The following is a 6,358-nucleotide window of genomic DNA, read 5'->3' on the forward strand; positions in this document are numbered from 1 at the left end:
GCCTATGTTTTGTCAGTACAGTATAGTAGGCCTTATGCCTTGTAAATTGTTCGTGCGTGAACTCTGTATTAACATTTTATAAATACATGAGAATACTTGACAACGGTGCGTGTAAAATTGTTTTAGAATTGGTGTCTTTTTTTTTCCTAAGTGTGGTACACATAAATTTAACGATGTATAGGCCTTAACTACAAGGAAGGGCACGAGTAAAATAAATACAACAGTTAATATATAAGAAGGAACAGTTGATAAATCATTTAGTACGAAAGTCCCTAGACAGAATGCCGCATGCCCGGCCGCATGGCCTATTTAGTACTAGCTTAGGCAAAGAATATTATTTTGTACGTCTGTAAATTACCGATGCCTTTATTCAAACTTTTAACCTAATAAAATATACAATGTAAGTAATTAATATACAGAATAATATTTTCAAACTTATTAGCTAACACATGAATGTTTTTTAAGTTTGAACTTTGAAATTAGGCATAATTATATTACCATATTCTTATGCCTATAATACTTTTACTAAAATTGTATGAAGTTCTTATGTATTTATTTATACTGGTTAATATATCATCCAAATTCATTATTAAATTCCTAGGCCTATTACTTTTACTACAATATTGATATCATTTTATTTTTGACCAGCCGTTTTTGAATAATTTATGTAAGCCCATTAATTGTTGAATTAAAAAAATAGTATTATATTAATAATTATTTGATCATAAATTGAATAAGTATAAGTTCAAATCTCTCTAAAAAGATTATTTACGTAGGGCCTCAGTTTAACGAAAAGCATGTGTATTACCCATATTAGTCGTATTAAAAATTATGTACGTTTTTATACTGTATTTCATTTTATGGACGCAATTTCTTATGTATTTATTTATCTTGGTTATATATCATCCAAATTCATTAGTAAATCCATAGGCCTATTATTTAATTATTGATATAATTTTCATTTCTCAAGAATAATTATATTTTTGACCCCCATCTTTTAATAATTTATGTAAGCCCACTAATTGAATTGTGTAATTAAAAAATTAGTATTATATTGATAATTATTTGATTATTCCCTTCCTCTAATAAGATTTATTTACGTAGGGCCGAAGTTTACTTATAGCCATTCATCGCCAATTATTTTTAATATCATTATTATTTTATAATACAATTTAACGTAAAACATGTGTATTACCCATTAATATTAGTCGTATTAAAAATAAATTATGCACGTTTTAATCTTGTATTTCATTTTATGGATGCATAGTGCCTCATTAATTTACATTGTATACGGTTTTCATAAGGCGAAGTAAATAGTATAATAATGTTGAATGCCACCGATATTGTAAAAGAGCAAGTTCCAACACATATTGCTGAACTACAGCGGGCGCTAGACTCGTTTTTTGGGTTATCAGGAGAATCTTTGCGGCAGTTTTTCAACTAACGAATTCATTTGTATGCCTGATAGAATTTAAGAGAATATTGGTGACATGATTTATGTTTTTAAAATTCAGCAATTCAGCATACAGTAATGCATTTTAAATGTATGATTTTTTTTAATTTATAAAAGCACTAAACATTATTGTGGGAAAATATTTAACTTCGTTAGGGCGAGTTGAACAGTTTAAAGGATAAAATAATTTGAAAGCCCATTAATTTATTTGTTGTATTAAATAAATAGTAGCATATTAAAAATTATTTGATCACATGTTGTGTTTAAATAACTAAATGTCACACATATTTCAGTTTATATTACCAAACAGCTATATGAAATTAACCTACATTAGAGTAAGAGGAACACACGAGACGAAGTTTATTCTGTTAGGAAACACAAGATCATTACCAGTACAAATTGAATGGTAATTATCTCATTTGGGACATTTCAAAATGAAGAGTGAGACCAACCTAAAGCATCGAATACGATACATCATTAAAAAACTTATCCATTTAACAAATTATACACTGTAAATAAATATATAAATATTCAAACCCCTCTAGTAAGATTGATTTACGTACAGCCTAAGTTTACTTATAACCATTCGTCGCCATTATTATTATTACAGTATTATTATTATTATTATTATTATTATTATTATTATTATTATTATTATTATTATTATTATTATTATTATTATTATTATTATTATTATTTCCACTTCCGGGAGGTGCCGGCAATTGTGGGCTATCCAAAATATAAAACTTAAAATGTTGATTACTATGTATTCTGTGTGTGTATGTTTCGTATGTTTGGTATTCAAACTGACAAGCCACCACTTTTTTTGATGCCTATGTAAATATTTTGTAATTTTTCTGAATTTCTGAATAAATATAAATTATTATAATTATTATTATAATTATTATTATTATTATTATTATTATTATTATTATTATTTATAATTAAATTTAACGAAAAGCATGTGTATTACCCACTGACATTAGTTGTAATAAAAATGATGTACGTTTTTATCCTGTATTTCATTTTATGGACGCATACGGTAGTGTCCCATTGAATTACATTGTATACCGTTTTATAAGGCGAAGTGAATAGTATTATGATATTGAATGTCATCAATATTGTAAAAGTGTAAGTAGTAATACATATTGTTAAACTACAGAGGGCGCTAGACTCGTTTTTGTAGTTATCAGGTAATCTTCGCGGAAGTTTATCCACTAACGAATTAATTTGTAGGCTTCATATAAATAAAATGAACATTGGTCACATGGTTTGTACTTAACAAGAATGACAATGTGATTTAATTCAGCATGGTGCATTTTAAATATGAGATTGTTCTCTGAAAACAAAAGCAATAAACACATTGTGCGGGGAAAATATTTGTTCGTTTCGATAAGGCGCGTTGATCAGATATAAAGAATAACATAATTTCTATTAATTGATTTGTTGAAATAAAAACAATAGTATTGTATTAAGAATTATTTGAACACAGGTTATGTTTAAATAACTGATTTTTAAACATGCTTCGGTTTATATTATCAATCAGCTATTTGAAATTAACCTATATGAAATTAAGAGGAATGCTTAAAACAAGCTTATATAGGCCTATTTTAACACAGATTATGCTTATATAACTGTCACACACACTTCGGTTTATTTTATTATTCAGCTATTTGAAATTAACCTATATTAAATTAAGAGGAATACTTGAGACGAAGTTTATCGTGTTGTGAGAAACACGAGATCATTACCACAATTGATTGGTTATTATTTGCGTTTGCGTATTTGAAATGAAGAGTGAGACCAATTTAATTCAACCAACACGATATATCATTAAACAAATTATATAATTAACACATTATGCATTAAAAAAGTATATATAAGTTCAAACCCCTGTAATAAGATTGATTTACGAAGGGCCTAAGTTTGCTTATAGCAATTCTTTGCAAATAATTATTATATTTTATTTACAATTTAACAAAAAGCAGTGTATTACCCATTGATATTAGTCGTATTAAAAGTTATGTACGTGTTTATCTTGTATCTTTTTTTTTATGAATACATAGAATAAAATAATTTTCCAATATTTTTTAAAGAATTTGGCTCCTAAATTTAGTAGCAACTGACTAGTTACCTCATTCTTAGTTGCAGTGATGTGTGTGCTAGAAGTAAAATGAAAATTAGTCACACGGTTTGTACGTAACAAAAATTAACAATGTAGTCTAATTCAGCATGGTACATTTTAAACGAGATTTTGTTTTATTTTTGAAAGGCTCTAAACGTATTAATAATAATAATAATAATAATAATATTGTAGTTTAATATAGCGCACATATCCATCCAATTTAAGATGCTCAGGGCGCTTGATATGTGGACTAGGAACTCGATCAATGACTTTCTTCGCCCCTAAGAGTCCCTTCGTCTGTGCTACCCGGTAACCCGGTACCAGCAATTCTCGTCGTCCACCACAGGGGCTGTCTGTTCCAATACACCGGGGTTTCCCCCTACTCGTCTCGGAGGATGTACTGGGTTCTTTACAGTGCATAAGATCCATTGTATACACTGAGCCATACGGTTTATAGTCCCTGAGACAACTATACACGTGTATACACGTGTATAGTTGTCTCAGATAGTCCTTATCCTTATTCTACCACCATAAACATAGGCGAGCGTACCTTTCAAACCAGCGACGATATTATGGCTGTAGCTTGCGGCGCCCCTGCTATTGTAGGAAACTATTTGCTAGCTTCGTAAGGGCGAGTTAAATTATAATAATTTCTATTAATTGATTTGTTGAATTGAAATTAACCTATATTACATTAAGAGGAATACTAAAACGAGCTTATATATTTAAACACAGGTTATGTTTAAATAACTGACTGTCACACATACTTCAGTTTATTGTTAATCAGAGCTATTTGAAATTAACCTATACACTATTAGATGACACTTTAATAGGCCTATATTCTTTTAAAACTGCCCTCGACCACCTGCGCTAAGCCACTTGCATCTTCTATTTATTTATTTCCTTATTTATGTGTTGCTTATTTATTTAATTATTCTTTTTTAAGCAGTTATTTAATTAATGTTAATAGAAATAAAATGAATATTGGTTACACGGTTTGTACCAAGAATGACAATGTGGTTTAATTCAGCATGATGCATTTTAAATATATGAGATTGCTCTTTATAAAGACACACTTAACATATTGTGGGAACATATTTTTTAACTTCGTTAGGGCGAGTTGAACAGTATAAAGAATAAAATAATTTTCCAATATTTTTTAAAGAATTTGGCTCCTAAATTTAGTAGCAACTGACTAGTTACCTCATTCTTAGTTGCAGTGATGTGTGTGTGTGTGTGATTTTATTTTTTTTTTTAAATAAAAAGCAAAATATATTATGGGAATATATTTGTGAGATTCGTTAGCCCGAGGTAATAGTATATAATATTTTATGAATAATTTACTAAAAATCACATCTGGAGTGGATCATAAATTTAGTAGCAACTAAGTACTTACCGGTACCTCATCCACAGTTTCATTAAGGTGCGGTTCATTTTCCAGGATGTTTCTTACTGCTGGCCAGTCCTTTCTCTCTATAGCCTGTACTAATTTGTTTCTGTGACATAACAATCAAGCAATGTTTATCAATGAATTGTTTGTTTGCTTCCACATGACATTGTTTATACCTTAAAATTAAGTTAAAATGAACCAGGTTTCTCGTGAATGTTAATTATCATTATCAACATCATCATCGTCGTCATCATTATCATCATCATCAGCACCATCTCTATCACAGCCACTATTCAATTAAAATTGTTATCCTTTTGAAATTATTCTCTCGTTTGTTTATCTTAATTTATTAAATTATCATAATACAGAAGCGTACTCACTGTTCCCAAGGTAAATACTCCATGTTCACCAGAATGCTTCGTTACTTTCGTATACAGTTGTGACGTCTAGATAAATGAGATCGCTGGGAATAAGGTGTAGTATAGAGATTCATTAGAGCTATATTAACGTATAATTTATGATTTATTGGTGTATACAAAGGCACAAAGCATGAGAAGTAATACATTTATCATTACCAAAAATTAGAATAATCAAATACACAACTTATTGTCGATCGAAAATATGGATCCTGTATGAACAGACTAACAATAATTCAATCCATTTGATCAGCCACTCCGAATTTAGACAACGCACAGAAATCTTCCCCCTCTCCCAATGGTGACGCCAGGAAATGACTGAGACGGGAGTACGATGACAACAATGAGAGTGTAATTGACCGGGGCCAGGGGACGACCAGAGAAGCCATTGGAGGAGGTCACTGGTCAGGGGCGAGGCTCCTGGAAACTTCGACATTTTAGAGATTGGAAGTTTATTTAAGGAATAAGTGTCTCCTATAAATTCAGTCTGTCGAAGAATTGTGTTGAGCCTGGAGGATTGATGACCTCTCCCCATTGGGAGCCCTATCACACTGCACCCCCACATCACTGGAGCCCCCACTGCCCTCTTCCACTTGTTTGACGCCAGCTATCCCACTGCTGTTCACGTATACGAACCGATACTTTTATTCTGCTTCGTAAACAGTAAGAGAATAAAGTATGGGCGTGGCAGTAACGCATAAATAAATATATAATTAGGTTTTTTTTCCTAATGTAGGCCTACAATCCTTTTGGAAATACATTTACAAAAACTTAAAAATTAAATGGTCAATCATTTATAATTATAGCAAATTTAGAATAACACTTACCTCGATTTTAGGAACCAAATAGCCTTCGATGATTTGAGGTCTACTGTTAATGTCGATTTGTGCTTTTTGTGGCGTAGAAATTTTAGAGAAAGGAGGAAGTAACAAGGTGTTGAACAATGGTTGGCTTGTTCGAACTATGCCCCTAAA

The 6,358-nt window shown here is 30.6% G+C and overlaps 1 long non-coding RNA gene across 1 annotated transcript in view; it reads right to left on the reverse strand.

Moving 5' to 3' along the window:
* Nucleotides 1–5,853, reverse strand: part of LOC117109034 — a 7,169-nt gene extending 1,316 nt beyond the window's left edge. The window contains exons 1-2 of the long non-coding RNA XR_004445452.1: nucleotides 5,349–5,853; nucleotides 4,981–5,074 (exon numbers count right to left, since the gene is read on the reverse strand). This is a non-coding gene — a long non-coding RNA (uncharacterized LOC117109034). The remainder of the gene's footprint in view (nucleotides 1–4,980; nucleotides 5,075–5,348) is intronic.
* Between the last annotated feature and the right edge of the window lie 505 nt (nucleotides 5,854–6,358).

This window comes from Anneissia japonica, unplaced genomic scaffold, assembly GCF_011630105.1.
Source record: "Anneissia japonica isolate Jap-2015-1 unplaced genomic scaffold, ASM1163010v1 scaffold11840_len24483_cov134, whole genome shotgun sequence".
Taxonomy (NCBI): Eukaryota; Metazoa; Echinodermata; class Crinoidea; order Comatulida; family Comatulidae; genus Anneissia; species Anneissia japonica.